The sequence below is a fragment of the Ailuropoda melanoleuca genome, chromosome 1 (assembly GCF_002007445.2).
Source record: "Ailuropoda melanoleuca isolate Jingjing chromosome 1, ASM200744v2, whole genome shotgun sequence".
NCBI lineage: Eukaryota > Metazoa > Chordata > Mammalia > Carnivora > Ursidae > Ailuropoda > Ailuropoda melanoleuca.
The window spans coordinates 199,732,728-199,759,841 of NC_048218.1; the positions used below are offsets into that span (position 1 = coordinate 199,732,728).

At 46.4% G+C, this 27,114-nt stretch overlaps 1 protein-coding gene across 1 annotated transcript in view; it reads left to right on the forward strand.

Annotated features, from left to right (window-relative positions):
• TMEM178B (transmembrane protein 178B) overlaps positions 1-27,114 on the forward strand; it is a 335,239-nt gene that overhangs the window by 195,096 nt on the left and 113,029 nt on the right. The window lies entirely within an intron of this gene.

A 27,114-nucleotide genomic window follows, 5' to 3' on the forward strand; every position in this document is an offset into this window, starting at 1 on the left:
GGCCTCGGGGTGGAGAAAGGAAGATCTTTGGTTGAGAGGACCCTTGTTCCTCCACCTTGCCTCGTTGAGCTTTGATATTTGGGCTCACAAAATATTAATTAGTGAGCGAGACTTATTTATATCTTATCATCTCCTTGTAGGTGCTTTTGTCATAAGGGAAGGGGATAAATCTTCCTTTGGAATTCTGAAGAACGGTGTCAAATAGCTCCTGGACGGTTGAACTGAAATGGTTTAAATGCTGCTTTTTCGGGGATGTTAGGCCTCGTCAGGCTCTCCACAGGTAGCAAACCCTAGGTGAATGTTAAAAGAGAAAACTCTTAAAAAAATTCTGTTTAAAGGCTGCTCGTTGTAGGCAACCAATGCAGAAAGAATAAAGAAAGCAAAAATCTCCTTAAATTCTTCTACCAAGATCGATTGATTTGCCTCTCACTCTCCTTTTCTCTTTTCTACCATTGATCTATCCACACAAACACATGCACACACAAATGAGCTTTTATGATAAATGTATGTGATGCGTACGCATGTAATATACGTATATAGGAGCTTATGCTAGGATGATATGAGATCCACTGTTCTGCAGCCTTCTTATTTGACCTAGTAGCCTGTGCTGTTCCCTCCACATTAGTGAATAAATTCTACATGGTTATGTCTGAGGGCTGCCTGGTGTTACCTTTCTATGGCTGTGTCATTTAAGTGATACGTTTAGAGGCATTTAGGCCATTTCTCATTTATTCCAGTCACATTTTGTTTTTAACTATTGACAGTTGAAATGCCAGTTTGTATTTCTAGTGTTCATGTAGTCAACAATCCTCACTGCATTCCATACACTGTGAGGCACTCTAGCAGTGATTCATTCAACAAAGAGACAAAGTCCCTCCTCTTATGGGACTTACATTCTATTGTGACATACATGATGAACAAGATGGGAGAAAGATAAAATGTGTTGGATAGTGACAAGTGTGCTAAGTGGGAAAACAAGTGTGGAAAGGGATATGAACTATTGGGATGGGAACGGAAGGTGGAGTTTGAGAAGAATTGTCAGGAAAGGCCTCTTGGAGAGGACTTGGGACAGACACATGAGAGAGGCAGCCATGGGAATATCAGGGGAAGAGAGTTCCAGGCACGGCAAGTGCAAAGGTCCTGAGGCATCGAAGTGCAAGCACATTCAAGAAACTCCCCAGAGATCACAAACTTGGAATAGAGTGGGAGAGGGCTTACTGGGAGGACCTAAGAGAGTTAGGGAGGAGGCAGATCATTTGGGGCTCTTGGATCCTAGAGGGGAAACTACTGGAGAGTTCTTAGAGGGATGATATGATATTAGTTATTTATTTTTTTAAAAATTAAGATTTTATTTTTAAGTAATCTCTACAACCAGCGTGAGGCTTGAACTCACAACCCCAAGATCAAGAATTGTGTGCTCTACCAACTGAGCCAGGCAGGAGCCTCTGCTCTGATTTTTATTTTAATAACATAGAGCCTGAAGGCCGGGCAAAATCAGAGGCAGGGAGAGAGGCTGTTTACCTCACAGGTTGCAGACGGTGGTGGCTTGGATTAGGGTAGTGGCAGGGGGGCTGGTGAGAACTGGTGGGACTTCGATGAACTTTGACCCCACAAGGCTGCTGACAGATTGGATGTGGAGTGCCAGAGCAAGAGAGGAGTGAAGGAGTGATTCAGGGTTCTCCAGAGGAACTGAAGAACGGGGTCGCCGTTAACTGAGGATGGAGGGGACAAATCTCGTGAGGGCATTGGGTGGGGAGGGGTCAGGAGCTGAGAGCCACACTTCATGCCATGGGAGATGCCGCACACCTTTGAACAGGTTCTTTCTGGAGCCAGTTCTCATGGTACGCATTTGCTGGCTCCCGATTTTGAGAAATGCAGCCGTTAGACTTTAGGGGATTTTCTCATCCTAGTTTTGAATCAGGGTATAACATCCCTTTTAAGAATCATTCGCCGCTTTGTGTGTGTGTGAATTTGGAGGCACACATGTTGATGTAGCCATAAATCTGTTTATCATAGATTACATTTTTGGTCCTTATCTCTGTAGACTCTTTGTAACTATGTCTATTTGCATAAAAACAGGGCCTTTTGTTTCTGAACCGTGATTAGCTCTTCGCGGTATCCTGGGTTGAAGTCGTAATCCTGTCTTTGTGACAGCATAGTGGTTGCTCTTGGAAATGATGAGGATGCCATAATTGGTTTAGGACTCCAGGTGGAGAGTAAGTGGGAGGGACAGATGATCATTTTCTCAGAAGCAAAAAAAAATCCTGCCTCCTACCCGTGCTCTCAGTGATAAGAGAGGGAGGCCAGGAAAAGGCCTGATCTATAAATAGATCTGCTTCTAAGGAGCCTGCTTTCCTAAAGGTTTCATTGGGCATGAGAAAGCCCTTTCCTCTTAGCAATTAATGGCCCTGATTTGTATTATGAAGGTTCAGAAAAGAAACCGGAATTTGCTTTTTTGTAGAGTAGATTCAGGTAAAATGCCTGAGAGAACTCTAAATAGGTGTCTGTAAATCTCAAGTCATCTTCCCCCAGATTGTAGAAACATCTCGAGGAAGAAAACCATCCCTGTGCTTCTGTGCTAACTCTTCATGGTTGATAGTAGCTAACCCCATGCTGTGTCTCTGTCCACCATCCTGGGCGCCGTACCCAGTGAGGGCATCCCCAGGAGGGTCCCCCAGAGATAGAAGGACTGCGGTTTGCTGCTCGACCTTATGTGTGCTGATGGGGGGAGAGGCACCTCGGTCTTAGCCCGACCTTGTAGGGAGTAGGCTTATGGTCCAACCTCTTTAGGATCACACTCAAGCCTGCTGAACTGGCAGGGTTCAAAGGTGAGACAAGCCTGAATTCCTTAGGAGTCTTTTTCCGTATGTCAGATCTTAGAAAAAGACACCAGAAACCCCCTTCCCCCATTTCTCTTGAGTGAATTATGTTTAAAGCAAGCAGCTTTTCCACCTGGGATGGTTTAGATTCAGATAGATGACTTTGGTTAGTTGCAGAAGACAGCCCTGGGAAAAGTCTGCTTCTCTAGGGGGCATAATCATCGATGGACAGAAACGTGAAGGCCTGCCGGTTCTGTCCTGAGGACGACCAGAGGCTTCTCCTCCTTTTAAGGTCACAGACAATCTTTGATAATTCAACGAAAACTATAGATCACTCCGGAAACCGTCACGTGCACCAGCGTGACTATCTGTAGTAAGATTTACAGAAGTCCTAAAGACCATCCGTGAACACGCCTGTCTTGTAATACTCTGTCATTTTTGTCATTGGACCAATATTTATGCAGCACCTCTCACACATTCAGCACTGCTCTGAGTGCAAGAAATGGAGTTGTGAACAAAGGAACCATGTATTTATATTTATATGTTAACGATGCTTAAAAAAATCTCCTGAGTAGAAACTCAGATAATTCCCTTTGCCTTTCTAATTTTTTAAAAATCTTGCTTCCTCATTTTTCTAAACCAAACATGCATTACTTGTATTAGAGAAACCCAATAAAAAGAGATAAAACTCATGGTTCATTTCTTGAGAATAGTACCCAATGACAAATGCTCCTTTGAAAGCAGTGATGATTTTAAATGGATTTGTATTTTATCAGTCACGATTATATAGGGGTATCCTGATAAATAAAGGTCCAGGTTGTGCCACACCTAAAATTTAGTCTGGCTACAGCTATCCCTTGGGTGTGTGTGAGTAGATGCCTTGCAGTAACTTAGGCCCTGAGTGTCAGATGACTCCAGGAACGGGTCTTCTAGACCAGGGCTTGACAGATTTGGCCTGCAGACCGAATCCCATTTTTGTAAATGGAGTTTTGTTGGAGCACAGCTATGCCCGTTCATTTGCATATCGTCTGTGGCTGTTTTCTCACTACACGGGCAGTGTTGAGCAGTTGTGACAGAGACCATTTGGTCCACAGAGCCTGAAACTGTTGCTTTGTAGCCCTTCACAAAGTTTGTCCATCCCTCCTCTAGACTAGTATCGTCCAATAGCGCTTTTTGCAGTGACTAGAATGTTCTGTATCTGTGCTGTCCAATACCATAGCCACTAGCCACGTGTGTCTACTGAGCCTTTGACATGTGGCTAGTGTGACTAAGGACCTGATGTTTTAATTGATTTTACATTTGAATTTAAATAACCACATATGGGGCGCCTGGGTGGCACAGCGGTTAAGCGCCTGCCTTCGGCTCAGGGCATGATCCCGGCGTTGGGATCGAGCCCCACATCAGGCTCCTCCGCTATGAGCCTGCTTCTTCCTCTCCCACTCCCCCTTTGTGTTCCCTCTCTCGCTGGCTGTCTCTATCTCTGTCGAATAAATAAATAAAATCTTAAAAAAAAAACAAAACCACATATACCTAGTGACTACTGAATTGAACAGTGCAACTCTACACCAAACAGTGAAATTCTTTATTTTTCTGGGTGTTTTCTCTGCTGTTGTTTGCTGAGTCCTCTCCAGACTGTCTTGACTGAAACGCTTTTTTTTTTTTTTTAATGTTCTAACTATTCCTACATTGGGTAGGAGGTGGCCTCTTTTTATGAGGCATAGAGTTCATGAAGTTTTCCACCCAGAAATATCCCGTCATAGGAAAGACAGATTTGCCAGTGGAAAGTGTTGAGCAAAGAGAGGAAAAAGCTCAAATCCATCCCACCCCCATTTTTTAACTACTTAAAAAAAAACAACAACAACTTTTTAAGAGCAGTTTTAAGGTCACGGCAAAACTGAGCAGAAAGTACAGAGCATTCCCACGTGTCCTGCGCCCCGCCCCCGGCTGCCCCCGCCACTGATGCTCTGTACCACAGTGCTGCATTGGTCCAACGTTGACACGACGCCATCACCCCGAGTCTGTGGTTCATAGGAGAGTTCGCTGTGGGTGGCGTCCATTCTGTGGGCTTTGACATAGGTACAATGTACATGTTCGAGTCCTTCTGGGTGGAGGGTGGAGAAGGGCAAGGTGTGTAACCCAACCACTAACCTTCGAGTTTTAGCTAGAGCTCATGGTGACTTCCAAGATCCTAAATGAAGGCACCGCTTTGGGGATGGAGCAGGGAAGGTGGGTTGAGGATGAAGGAGAAGGTGTGGAAAGCAAGAGGAGGAGAGAGAAAACCTTCACTTGCTTTACGCTTCTGCTGTTTTCTCCTTCCCTGCCAGGAGCTGGAGGTGGGCAGGTGGGCACAGTGGGGGGGGGGGCTTCCTACCCTTCAGGCATCCTCCCTCTGGCGTGTACACTCATGATCGTAAAGGGTGGGACCCCAGTTTCCTGCTGATTCCAGAGGGTTCCCGGGAACAGCTGGCACTGATAGCAAGGCTGGCAATGCCGGCGGCCAGCCTGGTTGTCCACAGAGGACACACGTTCCCAGGGAGGCTTACTCTCCCCGTGGCAGCTCGTGGAGCCCTCCTTTCCAAACCCACTGCATGCTCAGTGCAGCCGCGAGGTCTGTGAACTTTGTTCTCTGAACTTGGCCTCTTCCAGTTAGTGTGGAGCCCAGGGGCGAGTTAGAATTTGTTGTTTTCCATGACACACATAATATGGCTTCAGGATGAAGTCACCATTTTAGGCAACAGGCTTTAGTATTTTGGTCTTCCGAAGAAAGCCATGCTTATTTTATCCAAAGTCTCTGATTTTGGTGATGATCTAATACCTTGTACCTCCAACTACTCCTCCCGTTCTACTTCTTCTTCTTTTTTTTTAAGATTTATTTTGTTTGACAGAGAGAGTGAGCACAAGTAGGGGGAGCAGCAGAGGGAGAGGGAGAAGCCGGCTCCCCGCTGAGCAGGGAGCCCGATGTGGACTCCATCCCAGGACCCTGGGATCATGACCTGAGCCGAAGGCAGACGCCTCACTGACTGAGCCCCCCAGGCGCCCCTGCTCCCTCCCGTTCTGATATCTAATTAGCAATGCAGCGTCGTGGGAGGGCGTTTTAAGAATCTTAGTGTCTTTCAGGGAATGATCTGAAATAATGTTTTATCAACACGAGAGATCTTGGGGTTGGTTGCTTGGTGTCTTCATTGCGTTTGCAGTTGAAATGAGGACTAGAGGAAATGGGACTGACACAGGATACAGAAGACGTGGTCTATACAGTTAGGAGAAGTTCACCTGCAGTATATTCCGTGGGGTTTTATGAGGCTTATAGATCTTCAGTTATGGACATAATTGGGGCAAAATGTTGGTAGCCCATTAAAAAGTAAAGTTGTATTTTTAGGGGTATCTTCTATTCAAGTTCTGGTTGAAAGCAATTTCTAAACAAGCATCGTAGCCTTGGAAAGTAGAGTGCATGTAATTCAGTTTGATCGCTAAGTACATGTTAAGAATTCTTTAGGGAGGGCACTTGGGTGGCTCAGTTGGTTGGGTGCCTGCCTTTGGCTCAGGTCATGATCCCAGGGTTCGGGGATGGAGTTCTGCATGAGGCTGTCTGCTCAGCGGGGAGACTGCTTCTCCCTCTGCCCCTCCCCCTGCTCTTGCTTGAGCGAGCTCTCTCTTGCTCGCTCGCTCTCTCACGGGTGCACGTACAAAAATAAATAAATGTTTAAAAAAAAAAAAAAAGAACTCTTTAGGGAGATACCGAGTCAAACCGTCCCTGCCAGGCAGCCTCACACCTCCCAGGCCCCAGACCTTGAGTGTTCAGTCAGTTTGGCAAGTGGAAGGCTGAATCCTTCAAGAGTGACCAGATGACTTAGGACCTCTTATCATGCGTAAGTGTGTCATAAGACTTTCAGTTGCATTCTCCCATCTTCTCCACATGCAAAGAAGGAAGGAGTGAGGTTAGCTCCTGAGAGAGAATGTATATGTGTTCATTTCTGGTCATTTCTTTTCTTTTGGAGGCATAGGCACTGCTACTATAGAGGTGGAGGGAAATGTCACCTTGGGGTTCCGTCCAAATTTCACATGGGTGGTATCTTCTAATACTTTTTTTGAGGGGAGGAGTCCCAGAAGGGAATGTGATACCTAGCCTCTGCTGACAGGAAAAGAAACAAATGGGATTCTTCCCCTTCTCCCAAGGGAGGCCAGGGGCTGAGGGGGAGGGAGAGCCAAGCCTACAAAAGCCACCATGACATGGCAGACGAGCTCTGGCCTAGGAGACGATACACCCAGGCCATTGACTGCATCACTGGTCTCCCAGGGTCTTGGGGTCTAAACCAGGAATAAAAGGAGAACTGTTTCTGTGTCCTGAGAGTCCTCACATCCTGGCTTAGAAACCGCTCTGTTTTCATCCTCCACTGTACCCTGCTGCAACACCTGGGGTGGAGTTTTTCCTCTGTTCTGGAGCAGAGATTGAAGCTGTTGGTGTGAGTCTTCTCTGCAATGGGCCAGGAGCCTGGCCGCTGTCATTGGCCGTCCCGAGGTCAAACGTTCCAGGCCCTAGTCTCATTGACCCGCAGAGGTCTTCAGAGACTGGAGAGTTTGTGTACCCAGCTCAAGGTGACTCAGGAAATTAGCGGTTTGATTCAGGTCTCATGATTCTCAGATCATTTTGATATGCTGTATTTCCTCCCTGATTAGCCCTCTTTATGTATTAACATCTTTCCCCTCCCAATCTATGATGTCTTTAGGTTTATTGCCTTTATGCCATTAGAGTCACCCCTGTGTCTTAGAGGGGTGGAGACATGAACACTGGATATGCCAAAACTCCCTGAGGGGGTGCAGTACCTGCTGCTGTCCTCCAACCAGTCCACCCTGAGATCTCTAGCAAGGGAGTGCCTGGAGTTTGGTTAAAACATGCTGTGTTAACACGAGTAAAGTAACAAGTAAAGCCCCCCTCAAACATTGCGTCCTTCCCCCACTGAGGGTGCAGATTTGTGACCGTGTGTGGGCAGAATCTTGGGTGCTACCCATTAAAGCAAGAAGAGGGAAGCTGGGGGTGTAGCTAGCATGGTCACCATGGCTGTCCTCCATGCCGGTGCCCTCCCGTGACTGGATAGCACGTTCTACAAGCCAGTGTGCAGCCTGTTGAACCACTGTATCAAATCATCATCCTTTTGTCCTGATACTTATCAGGTCAGCAGAGCTGCCTTTTGTTCTTGTCCCAGGGGAAAAGCTTTTCTGTCATTGCAACATATTCAGGTAAAGTCATTTGTTCTCGGTGTTTTTGTTCAAAGGAATTGAAAAACGTATTGTACCGAACTGCTAGCACATCGACCATTCTACGGAACATTTTATAATAGCCACCGAAGGTGTGTTAAGGGAAGGATATCAACCCATGGCCCAGAAATACTTGCATAGCATCCCTTTACCCAAGTCATACTGTCTGTTCTTCCCCATTCATTAAACAAGTATCAAGTCACCTGCTATTAGGGAGCTGATAAAGGAGCCGAAAATAAAATAGGAGTTGCAATACCAGCTCACAGGGAGCTAAAAACAATCTGGTTAAGGAGATCAAACGCACACAAAGAGGGCAATTCTTCAAAGAATATTCTAATGATGGGTTACTATTATAGAGCACACAGAATCAGTGGTCACTGTACCATTGACTACTGAATGTGCTCATCAAGACCGGTGGCCAGGAGATACACTAGGACCACCATGGCACAGCAGAGTGGGGGGATAGATTGAGTGCGCAAAGAAGACCACAATAAGTCTGAGGAATTTACATGTTATTCTTTATGGGGTTAATAGAACCCCACCGAAGGGCTTTCAGTTGGAGAGTACCATGATTGGATTTCTCATTTAGAAAGATCCTGGCTGCTGAGTGGAGAAGGATATGGGGGGATGGGGACATGGATGGTATTAACAGAGAAGGAAGTAAAGATAGACATGAATTATAGATAAAAAGAAGCTGATGGATTTGAGAGAAACACTCCAATGGGAAGCCATTGGGGGGGTTTTAAGAATGATATGACCTGACTATGTCTTAGCAAGATCACACTGGCTCCTGGGTTGGATATATCCCAGAGGCGAGAAGAAGACAGTAGCAGAGGGACTGGCCATTGTGATAATCTAGACGAGAGATGGTCAGCTTTGACTAGGAAGGTAGCAGTGGGAGTTGTGAGTGAGAGGCAGTTAAATTCTGTCCTGATTTTGAAGGTTGAGCCGACAGGATTCTTGATAGACTAGATGTGAGGTGTGAGAAAGAAAAGTTAAGGATGGCTCCAAGACTTTTTGGCTTGAGCAACTGAGAGGTTGAATCACCATCAGCTGGAGCAGAGAGAAGGAGTTAGATTTATGGTGGAAATGTTGGATGTGTTAATATGTCCACTGGAGAGAATAAGTAGACACATGGATTGCAAGTTTTGAATTTATTGTGAAGTAGGGACTGGAGACATAACTTTGGGAGCCTCTGGCATGTAGATAGTGTTTAAAGCCATAGACTAGGTGATGTCACCAAGGGAGTAAATAGAAGTAGGAGAGAGAAGAGTTGGGATGGGTTCCTGGGGCACTCTCATGGTAGGAGGTCAAGTTAATGAGGGAGAAGCAGCAAAGTAGATGGAGAAGCTGCATCCGGTGACTTAGTAGGAAATGGACAGTGTGGTGCTTGGAAGCCATGTGAATTACTCAAGGGGAGAAAAGGCCGTCACAAATACTGTTGGTGGGTCAAGTAGAAAGAGGACGGATCTGTTTCCAGTGAATTTAGCAGTGTGGAGTGCAACAATGAGCTTGATAAGAACAGTTTTGGAGACGTGGAGGGAACAAAAATCTGTTTGGATAGGTTCTGAGAGAGAATGGGGAGTGAGAAATTAGATATGACTACAGATATGGCTTGAAGAGTTTTTACTCTTCAAGGGAGAGAGGGAAGGGAGAGAAATGGGGAAGGGTGAATTGGACACAGAAGGTCAAGGAAATCAGTGGTGGATTTGATGAAAACCGTTTCAATGGGTGATGCTGTGGGGAAAGAGGACTTTGAGTGTCTGCTCACCCTTGAAAAAGGGTGAATGCTTTGGGTCAGCTGGTCCATGGCCTCACCACCCAGTGGCAGACCTTGTGATTTCTTGGTGTTCTCCTCGTTTGCAGTTCTCTCTGTGCCTGTTCTCACTTCACTGGTCTAACTCATTTGTTGTCTTATTTGGCAACTCCTGTTGCTCCCTCTGTAGCATTCCCCAGAGGCTGTGTCCTTTGAATGGGCTTTTCCCCATGTTCTCAGAATACGTGCCTGCCCACCTCAAGGAAAGGGATGACCGCCTGGCTGTGATTCCACATTGGCATAGCTCCAACCATCACCTCTGTCATTCCAAGTCAGTCTGACCAGTCTTGAGTTGCTGCCCAAGATCCAAGACTCTCTCCCAAACCTTTGTGCACATTTTTGTTCTCAAATACAGAATCCAGGAGTCCATTATCCCTGTTCACATTCCAGCTATTTTTAAACTCCCATTCTTTCCACTGCCCAAATACTACATTACATTGGCAAAAAAATAGAATATACCATGAACAAAAAGAAAGAAAGTCCCTGTAGGCCCACCAGCCCCACCCAGCAGCTGTGACCATCATATGGTCCACATGTACCCTGATACACACACACACACACACACACACACACACACACACACAGGAGTTCTGCTGATGCATTCTGGTCCTTCAGACCAGCAGTCATGTGGACCCCATGACCTGTGGGAACTGTCACCCCTTCCTGCCCTGTGCTTTTATTTTTCTCATCCTCTGTGCACAAGTTCCCTTTCCTTTTATAAAGCTCTTTCAACTCCTCTCAGGGAGGTATCATCGATTAAGAAATGCACATGAATATCACATGAGTGCCCATGAAGGTTTTCAAGCATCTCTTGTAGACGTTCCTTTCAAATTATAGAAGACAAGGGTATGTGCCTGTGGGGGAGGGGGTGATGGGTGAGTTTGCCCAGAGAAAGGGAGGCATGAAATGCATATCCATTTGTTTCCTGCCTGCAGTTCTGTCCTTCCCCAAAGAAAGGTACCTATTGCCCATCTCCCCCTGGAACATGCAAACTGTGTCTGGTTTCTCTCACGCTCCCGCACCTGTAGCGAGTGTTACAAATTAAATTGCATACTAAATAACCCAGTGCATTCATCATTTTGAGAACTGGTATATTCCGGTGCTTTGCTGTTCTTACCCGCCTCCCCCCCTTGGCTGGGTGATGTGGTTTTAGTAGATATGGTTGCAGGGGTCTCCGTGAGAAGCACCAAGGAGTACTTGGCTGAGGAATTGTTCCATCCATTTTGAATCCACCATTTCAATGAAATTTCCAAGTTTCTTTGCCATCATATTCTCTCTACTCCACCCCTCCGCTGCTCCTAGAGGGTTGGCACTCCCAAGGGTGGCCCAGAATTAGCATGTATTTTTTTCTGGGTCTCAATAGCATCTCAGTTAAAGACTCAGCTCTAAAATGATGTGGTAACCTCATTTGGTCATGAACTTTCTTACGGCTCAGTGCATATTGGTTGGCAGGATTTAGCCGATGAACCCAAATGTACCCACACAATCATGAGCAAGTGTGGGAATTGTTAGGAACTGAATATTTATCGTACGCCCACAGATTTTTAGGTGCTTTGCAGAATATGATTGCCAGGGGATTGCTTTTTTCTAAGATGCCAAAGGAAGTTAGTTAGCATTTGAGAGAAATGCCCACATTACTGATGGGGTTCCTGACCTCGTCAGGCCAGAGCCAGACAGACGCTGGGCCCAGCCTTGTCCATCTGCTGTGCCGGGTGGAGGGTGGACATTCTGCCAGGGTCCCAGGAGGGAGGAGGCCTGGAGGAGAAGTCAAGCACAGGGGGAGGAGGCCACAAGTTAGGTGAGGAAGCCAGTCTCCAGAACTGATCCACATTCGTTCACCTTCGCTCTACACAGCTCTGGGACAGAAACAAGTCCAGGTTTCTGGAGCTTTTCTGGGAATTGTGTGGGGCGTCCTCAAAGCAGACTTGACATGCAGAGCAGGGTTATAGGCAGACATACATCTTTGAGTCGGCAGCACCTTAGTGCTTGGTGACCTTGGATAAATTACATAACGTCTCTGAGCCTCGGTTTTCTCACCTGAATAATGGGCATAACAATGCCTCCACATGGGCTTATTATTCAGCCCAGAGATGAAGTATGTTAAGAGGCTGGTACCGTGGTTGACCCTCAGAAGGTGTTTTCCATATGCTGGCTACTGATGTGGTTGTGGTCATTGCTGTGTCAGTTCTAGATCGTGCATTTTCAGTCATGTGTCCCCAGGACCTGAACAAGACGAGGGTCTGGGAGCCGGCTGCCCCTGGCAGGGTCCTGAAGAAGATGCACAACCTAATTCCTGGAAAATGGGGAAAAGCTTTGTCTGTTTTGGATCCGGCTGATGTCTGCTGAAGTGAGGAGAGAAGAAAGCAGGGGAAGAGAGGGAGCAGTGTTTTGACATTCCTGCTGGGAACAAAATCGCGAGCGAGTTGGATCTGTGGCTGTCCTTCGTGCCAGCAGCCCCCCATGGAGGTCACCATCGAGTGGACCCTCCTCTTCCTGACTCAGTCGTGAAAATCCCTGGGAAATGCATTTAGTTGGCATTCCGAGCCACGTGTATGCCTTGTTCCAGGTAATTAAAAGTGTCAGCTCCTTATCCAGGAGAGGGTTCTATTAAATTATGTACAGTAAATATTTTTGCAAGTTGGAACTCTGAAGAAGACTTATTGATCTGTGGCAAGCTGCCAGGCAGCTGGTAAAGATTTGGAAAATTATTCTCAATCCAGGGTAGGTCCTAGGAGGGGTGGGAACACAAACAGTCTGGAGGCTCTTTTGTTTCACCTTTCTTTTTACCTCCCGCGAGGAGCCGGCAGCTTCTCCCAGGGCTGCTGAATCAGTAGCAGACAATGACACGAGCTGCGTGGTTAGTGCAGCCTCAGTGCTTCTGGTACGAGCCATCTCAGCGCGGCTGCCCGGGAGGGCCGGCGTGGGTAAGGGAGGGAAATCGGTGTCAGGAGACCGAGAGTCTGATCCAGCTGGAGGGGACAGGCGGCCCTGTTGGGAGGTGGGCGGAGGGGGACAGTGCTACCTGGACGCTCGGCTCAGCCCTGTCCTCTTGAGAGCTCCTGGGAGGGCGCGGGGTCCTTCCTTACCTCCCACCTGCCACGGTCCCTGTCTGCCCTTCATCTTCTCTCCTGCCTCAGCACCAGGCTCTGAGGGTGCTGGAAATGGTGTTGGGTCTTGAGAACAGATGTGGGCGGTGGGGCCGCTGTTTATGGTCTCTGTCTTCCTCTCTGTCTTCTTCACGGCACTATTCTCAGTCCTTAGAACCCTTTCTGGCACACAGTAGGCGCTCAGTAAATGTTCACTGAATGACCGAATGATGCCTTCTATCTTTGTCCTGATTGAATTCTCCCGAGAAGGTTCCCAGGGCTGGAACCGAGAGAAGGGTGGGGAAGGGTCAGTCTCAGGCCTTGGGCTTTCAGAAAACCCTGTTGAGCCCCCATGCTTGAGGACTGCAGCAGAGTCTGCTCCGGGATCTTGAGTCCCGGTGCCTTCTGTCATTTGGAAACTCCTGGCAGCTGGGCTTGAGGGCAGAAGGAGCAAGTGAAATGGGGGGGGGGGTGTCAAAAATGAGACGTTGGAGGCAGGTCCACAGGTAACATTCCTTGATGCCTGCAACTGACCGTCCTCCTCTCCCCCGCCTCCCCACCTCTGGTGCCATGTGCCTGGAGCTCCTGGCCTCCCGCCTCGCTCTCCCCTCTTCACTCCTCTCCCCCATGGCTTGGCATGTTGGTGGGGGCCTGGCATGGTTGGAGGCAGATTCCTGGACTCCCTTAACTCTCTTCTTGCTGCCTGGCATCTTGCAGATTTGTGACTCATTTGCACCTTCGGTGGTTCTGGAAGAACAGGAGAAAGAACCCACAGATAATTTTGCTGCTCTTTAGTAACTTCTGTCGGGTGAGAGAAGCCCATGAACACCATCGTAATACAGTGTGCCGTTTGGGATTGCTATTTTTCCCCCCTTTAAACTTCTTGTTGCCGTGCCTCCCCCCCATTAGCGCAATGCCACGGGAACTTGTCTGCAACTAGGCATGGTTAGAGCCGGCACAAACAGTGGCTTTGTCAGGCCAGCTGCATGTCGGGGGTGCAGTCTGAGCACCCTGTGTGAGAGAGGGCTGAAAAGAGGTGCATGTGCACCTGTGTGTCCTGGTGGTTCTGAGGCCATGTGCTTTCTTCTTAAGTCGGGACACTTGCTCATTTTCCTCCTAGTGTCCCTGGGAAGAGGGAGCCCCGGTCTGTGCTGGAAGTTTAGTTCTCTGCAGGGAGCCATTACTTTGCTGTTTAAAGAAGGCTTTATGCTTTGCAGCTTTAGATCATTTCACATGATGAAACACCATCTCACTACTGACAATTGTAATTTAAAATGTTTGACGGTCTTTTCAGCTGAAAAAGAGTAATCATCACTTGCCACACTTGGAGAGTAGCTGTTACTGAGCCAACTGGAAGAATCTAGTTCTCGGTGGGGTCTGCACTGTGCCATTTACTCCTACCCCATCCTCACTGTCTTTCCATCCACCTCTACTGCTCTCTGCCCCCACACCCCATTACCACCTTCACTACCATCATCTCTGCCAATGTCCTCACCATGCCCGCTGTCATCCTCACCAACCCCGCCCTCATCCCACCATCCCCACCGACCCCACTGTCATCCTCACCATCCCCGCCGTCATCCTCACCGTCCCCGCCCTCAACCTCACCAACCCCGCCCTCATCCTCACCATCCCTGCTTCCATCACCGCCACCTGCACCCACTACCACCCACATATACCTTGTACTCTAACTCCTAAATGTCTTCCTCCTTTTCCTCATCTGTTAAAAACTGGGAATCTGAATCCTGGCCTGCTGGCTTTGCTGGAGGGACCCGCAGTGGGAAGTGCTAGCTTTGGAGAGAGACTGGCCTGGAGGAGAATTTCTGTTTGTTGAATGACAGAATGCGGGCCCACCATTGTCCACTGTGTGGCCTTAGGCACTTAACTGTTGAGGGTCTCTGTTTTCTCCCCTGAAAAACAGGTATCTAGTGATACCTGTTTGGGCTGTTGTGAGCCAATGTTGTGCAAGTTCCTAATGGAAGAATTGGTTCAGTGAATCTATTTTATTATGAGGGCGCTATCCGTGGGACAGTGTATTTAAAAGTAATGTAAATTGTATAGTTGTATGGTTTTTCTGCTCATACTCTCTTGTTCAGTGAACTACATGTTCTAAAATTCTCATTACCATTGTTCCTACCAGCACCGTCTTTCCCACTGCCCCACCGTCCCCACCACCACTAAATCGGCAGCAAACTCTTCCTGGATTTATATGCCAGGCACTGTTGTAAGGCCTTTACATTTGTTTCCTCGTTTAATTCTCACAAAAACTCTATGATGTATTCAAATATCATTAGCTTCATTTTCAATATTATCACTGTCACGATAGATGACAAGTCTGAGCCTCAGAGATACTTGGTAATTCGCCCAAGGTCATAGACGAATCAGTAAGCGATGGAGCCTCTCTTCTGTCTGTATTTTGGCTACACCTTTCAGATTATTTATGCGTGTGCTTTTGTACCTGTCTGTGTGTCTGTGGATGTATGTTTCTATATAGGTCAGTGTATTTTTTGTCAGTTTGACAAACATGGCCTTATTAAAGAGTTTAAGTCCATTGCAAACAAGAGAAGTAGAATATATCCAAGAAACATCTAGCAGATGCCACAAGATGGCTTGGTCCTTTTAAGACCAAGGTTATTTTGAAATTCTGCAATAGAAATGAATTAGAGTAATAAATGTGAACGAAAGTAAAGTTTTGGTCATGATGCAGTGAAAACCTTCACTTAATAACCTTATTTTGTTTAAGAGTGATTACAATCAGTGGAGAAATGCTATAAATTAGCCAATTATGTAATTGAGCTGTTTCTCAACCGTTCCTTTTACTCTCAACTTTGTTTTCTCCCCTGGAAGTCAAAGAAGCATATAAAAGTAATTTTGGGTGTTCAAGTTGGAGGGCACTATTATTCTGACCAGAAACATCTCATTAAGATGGTTAATAATGAAAACACCTAGAACCCTGGAGCTCCTGTCCTTTATTTGACATTGGACAGCAACTGAAGGAAGGCAGGGGTAATTTCTGTTTTCTTATGTTGTTTAGAACAAAAGAAAAGGAAAAGTCCTTTTTCAGTGATTCCAGGGGTCAGTGTCACATTGCCCATGAGGTCTGGACTGCTTAGGTTTGTGAGTGAGTTTGTGACATTTGATACGGCATGGAGTTCCAGGGAGAGGATTGACCAAACTCTCCTAGCTCCTAGGCACGTGGCCTTTATCTATGGCGTGTGCGGTAGGTGGCGGCTGCTGACTCCCTGCATCCCACCTCTTACAGCTGTCAGATCCAGTCCTGGCTGGCCAGTGGTGACACCTCTGCATAAAAAGTCGCATTATTTTGTATTTTAGAAGTGAGTCCATGGATTTCATATTTTTGAAAACAGGTCCTTGGAAGCAGGGTGGCTTTGGGTGTGCTTCTCATCCATCACAAATGTGCATTGGCTCGTTATCTCAATTGTAGGAAGTTGGAGCTATCAAAATGTAACTAGTTATTTCAGGACAACGTAGGGACTTCTGTGGCAGGTGTCAGGGAGAGAAGATGGATGGATGGATGGGTGTGTGTGTGTGTGGTGGGGAGTGGGGATTGTGGCTTTAACCTGTAGACCTGCATTGTAAATCCCCGAGTGGGCCAGTTTCTTCATACTCAGGTTAAGGAAAGCTATAGCAACCCTCTTGGGACCTCCTTCCTTTTCTTTGGTTCTCTTCCCCCCAGGGAGTGGGGAAGGCTGGGAGGAATCATTTCAGTGGCGGGCAGCCTCACACAGCTGAGATGGGTAAGGCACAGTCTCTGGTTGGACTCAGTAGCCGAATTGGAAACAGACGATGTGCTGTAGCAGCCTGGGTGTCTCAGGGCGGCGGCGGATTAACTGGAGCCATGCATTCGGGAGCGGTGGGGACAGTAAAGGCTCAGGAAACTAGCTGCTAGAAGAGGTACGGATTTCAGAAGTCAGGCTAGGTTGGGAGGTCAGAAACCAAGACTATTCTTAACAAGAGATCTAGCAGACGGGTTTAAATTAGCAGATGAGATTTTAAAAATAAGCTTCTAAGTTGAAGTGCAAATATAAAATCAGATAGAAAAGCAAGGCATTCATGTGCTTCATGAAAGGAAATTTGAACATGAAAGCAAGTTCTCTCCCCATCTCCCCACATCTCACCCTCTGGGGCAGAAACTAGTCCTCGATGCCATAAGAGTGGGGGCAGGCGATGGAGAGCACTGTCTGCATGGGGGGGAGGAGGCCGAAGGACAGGAGCAGGCAGAACCTGGTACAGCCAGACCGCCCTGAGTGGGTGGACTCAGGCATAGAAACTGTAAAACATTTGTTGTCAACCTGGCTTGCAGTCCAGGAGCTGGGCATTCGACTGCATGATAGGATTTAGGGCAAGTTGGGAAAGGTGATTTTGTCTGAGTCGTGGAATAAGCCCAGGATGAAATTCACATGGGAGGATCCACCTCTTCACGTCTGGAACTTGTATGTTACCTTCCGTGGCAAACCTGACCTTGCAGACGAGATCAAGTTAAGGCTCTCGAGTGGGGAGGTTAAATTGGATTATCTGAGTGGGCTTTTTATAAATACAAGGGTCCTTATAAATGGGAGACAGGAGGCTCAGAATCAGAGGGAGGTTTGAAGATGCTGCCCTGTTGGTTTTGAAGGTGGTCAGAGAGGCTGCGGGCCAAGAAATGCAGGCACCTTCCAGAGCTGGAAAAGGCAAGGAAACACATTTTGCCCTAGAGCGTCCAGAAGGAGAACGGCTGTGCGGACACTCTGATTTCAGCCCAGTGAGACCCATTTTGGACTACTGACCTCTATGTACGATCATAAATCTGTGGTGTTTTAAGCCATTAAATTTGTAGTGATTTGTTACAGCAGTGATCAGAAACTAGTTACAGGTACCGATTTCTTCTGAGATACTTCTTAAAAGCTTGCTCTAGAAATTTCTTCTACGCTTCCTGTTGTCATCATTTGGTGTGTATAGCTGTACTGATAACAAGAAGGATTTGTGTTTTTGAAAGGCGTAAAGTGATGGGTTTTTTTCAGTCTTAGTTAAAACTCATGGAAAGATGTGTGCTTCTCAGAGGACCCAAATTGGGGCCATACCACCACCTGTTGGCCATACGGTTTTCAGTCACTTTAAAGAAAAATATCCAAGGAAAACACAAAACACTCAGGGAGCATTGCAACAGAAAAACACTCAAGTTAGAAAGTAAAATCAAGTACCCTTACTTGATGGGGAGCTGTGCCTGATAGATTGGTGGATCGTTGATGGTTTTTTATAAATAATTCTACAAGCCCGGTGTGCTGGTGAAGAATAGTTTCCTTCCTGAGTGTGTACAGAACACCATATGCTATTTTTTTCGGCAAGATTATTTGATTCTCCTTATTTTTTTCATATTCTATAAATGATGTATCTGAATGTTCTCAAATATGTGGCTAAATATGAAAGTCACCGCTCCCTTCCTCCAAATCCGAAACAAAGACACGCTCTCACAGATCATTTGCCGCCAAAACTACTGAGTGAGATCAATGCACAGAAACATACACAGACCTTCAAACACGCGCACATCAACATCAAGGAGAAGGAAATGAATCTTCTACTCTCTTCCTCAACCCAGAGCTGATTTTGACCCTGTTTGGAGTTATCTGCACACAAGCTGGAGAGAGGGATGCAAACTGCTTGCTGGTGGTGGTTGCTATGGAAACCGGCAGAGACAAAAGGCCACAAAAAGGAAGGAATAAGATGACATGGAAGGATTAAAAAACAAAACAGAAGAGGGTTTTCTTTCTTCCCCTCTCCCCATTTTTCTACAATAACTTATTAAATGCTGTGGGGAAAGAAGCCAGAGGTGCGGGTAGAGAAACGTGAAGGAAAACAGACAAGATTTTCCTTCTGTCTTGTCACTTGAACTGTGTAATCCAATTACGGTTTCTCTCTGTAATTGCGCCTCACTTTTCCTTTCCTACAAACAAAAAGAATCTACCCATACGTTTGAAGATAGTGTGCAAACCTCTCGTGTCTGTGTAAGGAAGGAAATGTGACTGTTTTGGCTTCCTGTGGGGGAGACTTTTCTAACCAGTGGGCCAACTGCCTTCTGTTGGGCTGTTCGCATCTCTAGAGGTCAAGGAGTCGGCTTCACGCCAGGAGCGAGGTGGGCAAGGTGGCCACCAAGGTCCCCACCAGCGCTTATGTCTAGTGATTTGGTGATTAATCATCTCAGTCACTCGACTTAGGGGAAAGAGGGCTGAGTCTCACATGTATTGCTTGCTCTCCTTTTTATCATCGAGGAAAAAAAAAAAAGAAATTATGACTACCAGGCTTCTGTCCTGAGAAGTCCCAGAAATCTTCCACTGCCTTTCTCCATCCCCATATGCCCCTGATCGAGAAGTTTCTTGTACTTTGGGATTCTGGGATTTTTTGCCACTTCAGAAATGAGTCTTGACTTTTCCAGTGTCTTCTACTAAAAAATCTACAAATTACATTAAAAAAAATATGACATAAAAACAGACAAGTGTCAGCTAAAAGAAGAATGATAGATCTTTTGGTCACTGGTTCCAACCATCCTGCTGTTGGATGAGTGAATCGTGAAGTTGGTGTGTCCTCCGAGGACCACCTAAGTCAGGATTGGTGGCGTCCTTTGTTAAAAATGCATATTCAAAACAATTCCTCTTTAGGGAGCCCCTTCTCAGACCTTCTGAGTGAGGAATCTCGTGGGGTAGGCCTTGAGGAATCTGCTCATTCTACACATTTCATCCTTAAGATAAAGCCCCACTTTTCAGTCCGGGATCTCCCGCGAGGCCAAGTTCCCAGGATGGCACTCATTTCGTTACTTAGCCCTTGTGTGGATAAGGCCATCTCTTTTGAGTAAGTTGACGAAAATGTTCTTTTGGACAGCGAAAAGAGCAGGGTCGGTATCCACTCTGGACAAAACTCTTCTCACATACGATGACTCAATCATTTCTGGTTTTTTCTGTGTGAGTTTCTCTGTAGTCAGTGAGGTGTGAAACTCTGACCTCTCTCGATGTTGTGTCAATCTCCACTTTCTCTCAGCTTGATTGACTCCTCTGCCCACTGTGGGAGGCGCTCCGTGCCGTGGGGTTTTGTTAGCCACGCTGTCCATCCTGATGGAACACTAACTCCCTGTCACCATTTGGTTCGTCACTGCCCATCTGGCTGCCCCTCTTGAACACATCCCATGCCACTGGTTCTCGAATGTTAGCTGCCCGAGAATCAGCTGGAAGGCTTGCTAAAGCAGGGCTTGCCGCGCCTGCCCCCAGGGTTTCTGGGTCAGCAGGTCTGGATGTGGCCTGAGAACGTGCCTGTCTAACGAGTTCCCAGGTGATGCCAGGCCTGCACTGTGAGAATCGCTTTCCCACATGGCTGGAGACAGTCGGCCCCTGAAGGAGTCTGTTTCCTACTGTCCCACCCACACCTCGCACTGCATCTCACAAGGCCATGGACAATAAGGATGTGGTTTGCTGACTTGGACATGAAAGCAGTCACCTCTGTGACCTCTGATGAGTCTTTCGATTCTGACTGTAAATTTCTCAAGCCAGATGACCTCCTAGGGAGGCCTGGTTGGCACTCCCCAAATCTGGCACGGGCCTAGCGTTAGACTCCTCTGCAGCCACAGATGCTAAAGCCAGACTGGTGCCCGGGCCGCTGACCTTCCCGTGGCTGCCCCGCTCAGAATCAGGCTCGCTAGAGGCCACGAAGCGTCTACTCCAGCGCGTTCCTTAGAGGCAGCTGTGGGGCTGGCTGCCCATGCCCGCTGGTCTTCTGTCACCCCCCCAGAGCACCGAGGATCTTGGCCTGTGATTCCCAAACTACCTTTGGGAACAAATAACTGCTAATTCATACCACAGAGGACAAGGCAGTTTGAATTGCAAGTTTGAAAATACAGAGTATATCAGCTCCTCACTATATGCTGATCTAGAAGTTAGTTCTCTGGTGTTAATATGCAACTGACATGGCCTAATAATGACTATATTGACAGCACCCCAAACATGGATTATCTCAATCTTTCCTGCTTTAAAGTTTTGTAAGTTCTATTTCATAGATCAGGACACTGAGAGGCACTGTGGCTGAGTAACTTGCCTATGGGTCACAGAATTGGAGGTGCTGGCCTCCGGTGTCTCTGCCTTCAGGCCATGAGCTCTGAACCCCTGGCCCTGTGGCCCTTCCCTCCACTTCAGAGGGATCCAATTTATGTTGAATGGAAAGTTCTAAAAAGTTTCCAGCATACATTAGAAATTTTTTTACTTTGAAAATTTAAAAAAATATATTTTTTTTTTGAGAGAAAGAGCATGCCCATGCAGGTGGGGGGGGTGAGAGAGGGGTGGAGAGGGAGAGAAGCAAACTCTCCACTGAGCACAGAGCCTGATGTGAGGCTTGATCCCATGACCTGAGCTGAAATCAAGAGTCAGATGCTTACCCGACTGAGCCACTCAGGAGCCCCACTTTGAAAGTTGTGTTTTGTTTTTTAAAGATTTTAATTATTTATTTGACAGAGAGACAGCCAGCGAGAGAGGGAACACAGGCAGGGGGAGTGGGAGAGGAAGAAGCAGGCTCCCAACGGAGGAGCCTGATGTGGGGCTCAATCCCAGGGCCCTGGGATCACGCCCTGGGACGAAGGCAGACGCTTAACGACTGAGCCACCCAGGCGCCCCCATTTTTGAAGTTTTTAAATGTGATTTTAAAACTTCCTTAAGCCATGGATTTTTTTTTTAAGTTGAATAACAGAAGGAAGGCCAAAGTATAAACCTAACAAAGATGGACCTGAAAGGGCCAGCACATGCCTCTCTTGGACTCCCTAGAGATCCACAGGTCAGTTTGAAAACCTCTGGAGAGTGTGAAGATTTCAGACTTCGGGAGTCAGAAGACAGGGCTTTCAACCATGAGCTCTGCTAACTGGCCGTGAGGCCTGGGGCAAGCCAGCGAACTCTCCAGGACTCAGTGGCCTTGGTTGTAAAGCTACAGAGATGGACAAGGGCCCTACCACATCTCTGACTACGACCCATTAGTTGATTAATGAACTTGAACTAATGGCTGACAAAATGTAGTAACAACATAGGCTCTACTTTTATGAAGAGATTAAAGCTAGTCGTAATTAGCACATTGCATACAAATGTGTCATGAAGAAGAGCTTGGAAGGGAATTTTGTCCTAAAGTAAAGGTTACAAATGCACTTTCATTTATACTCATACTTTGCTCAGGACCCCACCCCCACTCCCTACCCTCTTCCCATTTATAGGTAGAATATAGCTACATTTCAACCTAACCCTGGCCAAATTGGCACAAATTTATTTTCTTTTTAAGATTTTATTTATATTTTGAGAGAGAGAGAAAGCACATGTGAGTGTGCACACACATGAGCAGGGGGTGGGCAGCAAAGGGAAAGAGAGAAGCAGGCTCCCCACTGAGCAGGGAGCCTGTCGCAGGGCTCAGCCATGCAGGGCTCCATCCCAGGACCCTGGGATCATGACCTGAGCCAAAGGCAGATGCTTAACTGACTAAGCCACCCAGGCGCCCCGGCACAAATCTATTTCTATCTAATAGTACCTAAATTAATAACAGGTTACTTATCACAGCCCCCCAGGTTTACAAGTACATTTAGAGAGGGAGTTGATAATTCTGTGATAAAATTTTTAAACCCAAATGTCAGTGGTTTGGGATTGGTGGTAAAGGTTTTCTGGAGAGATTCTGGAAAAACAGGATGTCACTTTCCATCTTAATTTTGTGTTCTGCCTTTGCTAATGTACAGCTTGGTCTCTTTTCAGGCCAAGCCGCAGAAAAGGTGATGCTCTTACAACGAATGATGGGATTTTCTCAGAATAAGCTGTGGTGTGTGCAGTAGGGTCATGTTATCCTTTTCGTATTCAAGTATGAGGTGATTTTGTCATTATTCTCGTGAGGTTACGGTTTGGTATAAATAGTGTTTCATAGAAAAAGCAAAAGAAGATGTGACATGGCCAGGAAATGAATATTTATTTTAGCAAAAAAAAAAAGAAAGAAAGAAAAAAACATGTCAAAGAGATTGGTTTAAATAATTACTAAGTCAAATTATAAATGATTATGTAAAATATCCTTACTGGTCGTTTTGTATTAACCACCACTTTTAACGTTAGTTGGGGATTTTTAAACTTTATGAAAGAGACCTACAACTTGGCATCCTCTAAGAAACGGCCTTTGTGGGGTGCTTGGGTGGCTCATTCTGTTAAGCCTCTGTCTTAGCTCAGGTCATGATCCCAGGGTCCTAGGATCAAGCCCCGCATCTGGCTTCCTGCTCAGTGGGAAGCCTGCTTCTCTTCTCCCTCTACTTATGCTATGTGCTCTTGCTCTCTCTCTCTCTCTCTCTCTGTCAAATAAATAAAATCTTAAGAAAAGAAACAACCTATGTGTTTCCTGGCATGTGTTCCAGATCTTACCTCTGAACTTTTTATTTTTTTATTTATCTTAGTCAAAAGTAATTTTTTTTTTTTTGAGAGAGAGAGAGAGGTCACATACAAGTTGGGGATGGGGAGGGGCAGAGGGAAAGGGAGAGAGAATCTTAAGCAGGTTCCACTTTCAGCGCAGAGCCTGATGCAGGGCTCGTTCTCACGACCCTAAGATCATGACTTGAGCTAAAACCAAGAGTCGGATGCTTAACTGACTGAGCCATCCAGGCACCCCAAAAGTAATTCTTTACCAAAATATAGATGGTATGGAAAACAGTAAATGATGCTGTAGAAAATCAGATAGAGATGCACGAAAAAATAAAGACCTATGTATGATTGGCTGTCCTTTTCAGCAGTTCTTGGATGTTGTCCATCAGCCCTGGTAATATCCCCATTCTCCCGTCTTTCTTCCTGTTACATCGATAAATTGTATCTCAAATCTTCATTTTAGATATATAAATTATAATTATACCTAAAACATCACCTAAAAGATCAGTCCCTCTTAGGGTAGTATCCACTTGTGCGATTGACTCGTGGCCGGCCTTGTGCACAGCTTCTAGCTTATTAACACCTTCCAAGGAGGAATAATGTGGCATGATCTGTGTTTCTTCCCTGTCCTTCCTCCAGCCGGCCCAGAGAGAGACTGTGGGCATCTCTGCATCTGTACGTGAGTACACACACACACACACACACACACACACAAAATAACATTTTTTTTCCTATTAGGAAGTACATTTCTATTACAAAGTAAATTACTCAGAAAAGAGAGGTGTCTCCTGCCTCATAAGGAATCTTCTAGACTGGGTTCTACTTAGGTCTCTTGTGAAATGTGCTATCGGGAGGAGACTCATACTGTGTGTGCCTTCTAAAGGTAGGGCGTTCGATGAAAACTCTTCCCTTGGAAGTAAATCCCTTCAGGCTGGGCTGTGTTGGATAGCAGCACGCAGTCTCTCAGGACACCCCCCAGAGCCTGATTTCCCTTCCTCGAGGGACGAAACCACTGTTTGTTAGCTGAATATCGGATGACACAGTTGGTTTGTGTTGAGGAACCAAAAATAGTTACCAGTAAGGACCAGCATCATGCTCCATGTAGCAAGAGGCTTCTATCCGAGAGCCATGGTAACAGGATGCCTCTAGGGCCAGCAGGTTCCCAGCCCTTGCCCAGCTCGCCACCCCCCACCCTGAGGCTGTCTGCAGAGTCGTGGCACCAGGTCAGCGCCTTGTCTGTGTCTCCCCGGCTCTCCCTTTTACTGAGCCACAAAGGTGCTCCTCCGCCTCCCTCCCCCTCCCTCCTCTCCCCTCTCTTCTCTCCCCGACCAGACCACCCTCCCACTACACCACCACCCCTGCCAACAGCACAATGTGTGTATAATGAATGCAACCCGAGACCAGCTACCCTGACAATCTTGCTTTGTCTCAGCAGTTACCTAGGAAAGATGATTTCACAAACAGCCTCAGTCATAAAACCTTTCCAAATTTAATTTCCAAAGGGCTGCATCTAATTACCACAGAACTTTTAAAAACAATATTCCATACTAGATGGAGGAGAAAAGGATTTAAACAGATCTGGCCCCATTTAGCAACAAACTCCATATTCTATTGCTTCCTCATGAGATTTTTTATTAGCTGGGTTTTTTTCCCCCCTTCAATTTCAGTTTATTTTTGTCTTAGCTAAAATTCTGGCTTTTGCCATGATGGATTTTTTTTTATTTGTTTCTAAATTTTGCAGGTGTTTTATTGTTAAAAATAAGGTCACAAAATCAGTGAATCAAAACTTCTTCTGTAAGAAAGCCCAGATTGTGTGAAGGTGTTTGAAGATCACATCTGAAGAAGTTAGATAATATACCATATATTGCATCTAATGTGTACATGGTGTAGGCGTGTGCGTGTGGTTCTTCAGAAAGCCGGGCTTTCCCAAGGACAGGCAGGGCGGTGAGGAGCCTGTGAAGGAATGGCCTTCTGACTGGGGGGAGTCAAGTATTAGAAGAAAGACAGGTTTCTGGAAGAAAGAGACCATCTCTGGGCCATCTTGGCAAGTTGTAATTTAGAGAGGGGAGCAGCCTGAAATTAATCTAATTTAGACTGCGAAAAATGCAGCCATTTCAGAAAGAGTGTGGATAATTTTGGGCTGAAAGCAAATTTTAACTGACAAGAATATCTTCAGCCTAGTTAAGCTAATGAAACCTTAACTAGGTTACAAAGAAATCAGAATATGCGAGTTGGAAATGGACCTGGGAAGAAAAGGAGCAATTTCAGATAATGTGTCTTACCCTGGGCAGGAGGCTGATTTTGTCTGAAAAAGAATAGCGTCAGCTTAGTTAAGATAATGATCCCTTAACCAGGTTACAAAGCCATCAGGGCATGAGTCAGCAGAATTGACACAGGGAACCTGTCAGAATCCTGTTAAGAGAGTGACAGGTGGGGCTCCTGACGAGGCAGCAGGGGCAGGCACCATGGACTGTCGAGCTGTCGCCCACTCGCACCACACGACAGGCACACAGAAGAAACAGGCTCACAAATCATAGTGTGAATACATTTTGTAGTTTTTCCATCAGACTCTTCTTTATTTCATACTTAACTGGTGTTATTGATTCATAGATACTAATTTAGCTTTTGTTTATAAGCCAGAAGCGGTCTGTAGTTTTAAGTGTTCTATTTCCGATGTGTTCTTTCTCTGTATCCGCCTTGCTCGGATTTGTAGATTCCCAAAAATTTACTTTTTTTTTTTTTTTTTTTTTTTTTTGAGAGTGAGGGAGTGAGAGAGAGAGACCACGAGTGGGAGGGGAGGGGCAGAGGGAGAGGGAGAATCCCAAGCAGGCTCCACACTCAGCTTGGAGTCCTTTGCGGGGCTCCATCTCATGACCCCGAGATCATGACCTGACCCGAAATCACGAGTCAGATCCTTAGCTGACTGAGCTACCCAGGCGCCCGTTTTACGTATTTTAAGTGTACGTTACCCGTGGTGTAATTTCAGTTTCTTTGTGGTGAACCTGCATCGCCAGGTAGAACAAGTAACTGATGGATCATCTTAAAAGCAGACACCTCAAAGGAGAAGCTAGATGGGAAAGGGACCCAGACACACGTTGGATCGGGCTCCAAAACACGAGATGGACAGGGTCGCATTCAGGCATTCAGCACGTATGTTTCGAGCTCTTACTGTGTTCCAGGCACTGTCTGCGGTGCTTGCGGTATGACAGCGAGCAAAACAGACAGAGGTTCGGCCCTCGTGGGGCTTATATTCTGGTGATGCAAGACAAGCCATAAACAAAACAGGAGGTCAGTTACTTGGTCTGTCAGAAGGCACACATTGCTGTGGAACGAAGGACAAATATAGCAGGCTAAGAGTATGGGAGTGTTGGTGGTGGGGCGGAATGTAGTATGAAGCCTTGCTGGTGGCCCCAGTCAGCATTTACTGAGTTCCCAGGATTCTCAGAGCCCTGAGGAAGAATTCATCTCCCCAGCCACCTACCCACCCATCCATCCACTTACCCATCCATCCATTTACCCGTCCATCCATTTACCCATCCGTCCATTTACCCACCCAGCCACCCAGCTACCCACCCATCCATCTACACCCCCCACCCATCCATCTAGTAAGATCTAATGGGTACCTGGCACTGTACTGGGCTTGAAGATACAGAGATGAATAAAACATGGTCCTCACCTTCAATATACCACATTAAAAAAAAAAAAAAAAGACCTAGACAGGGAAAGCAGTGATTATA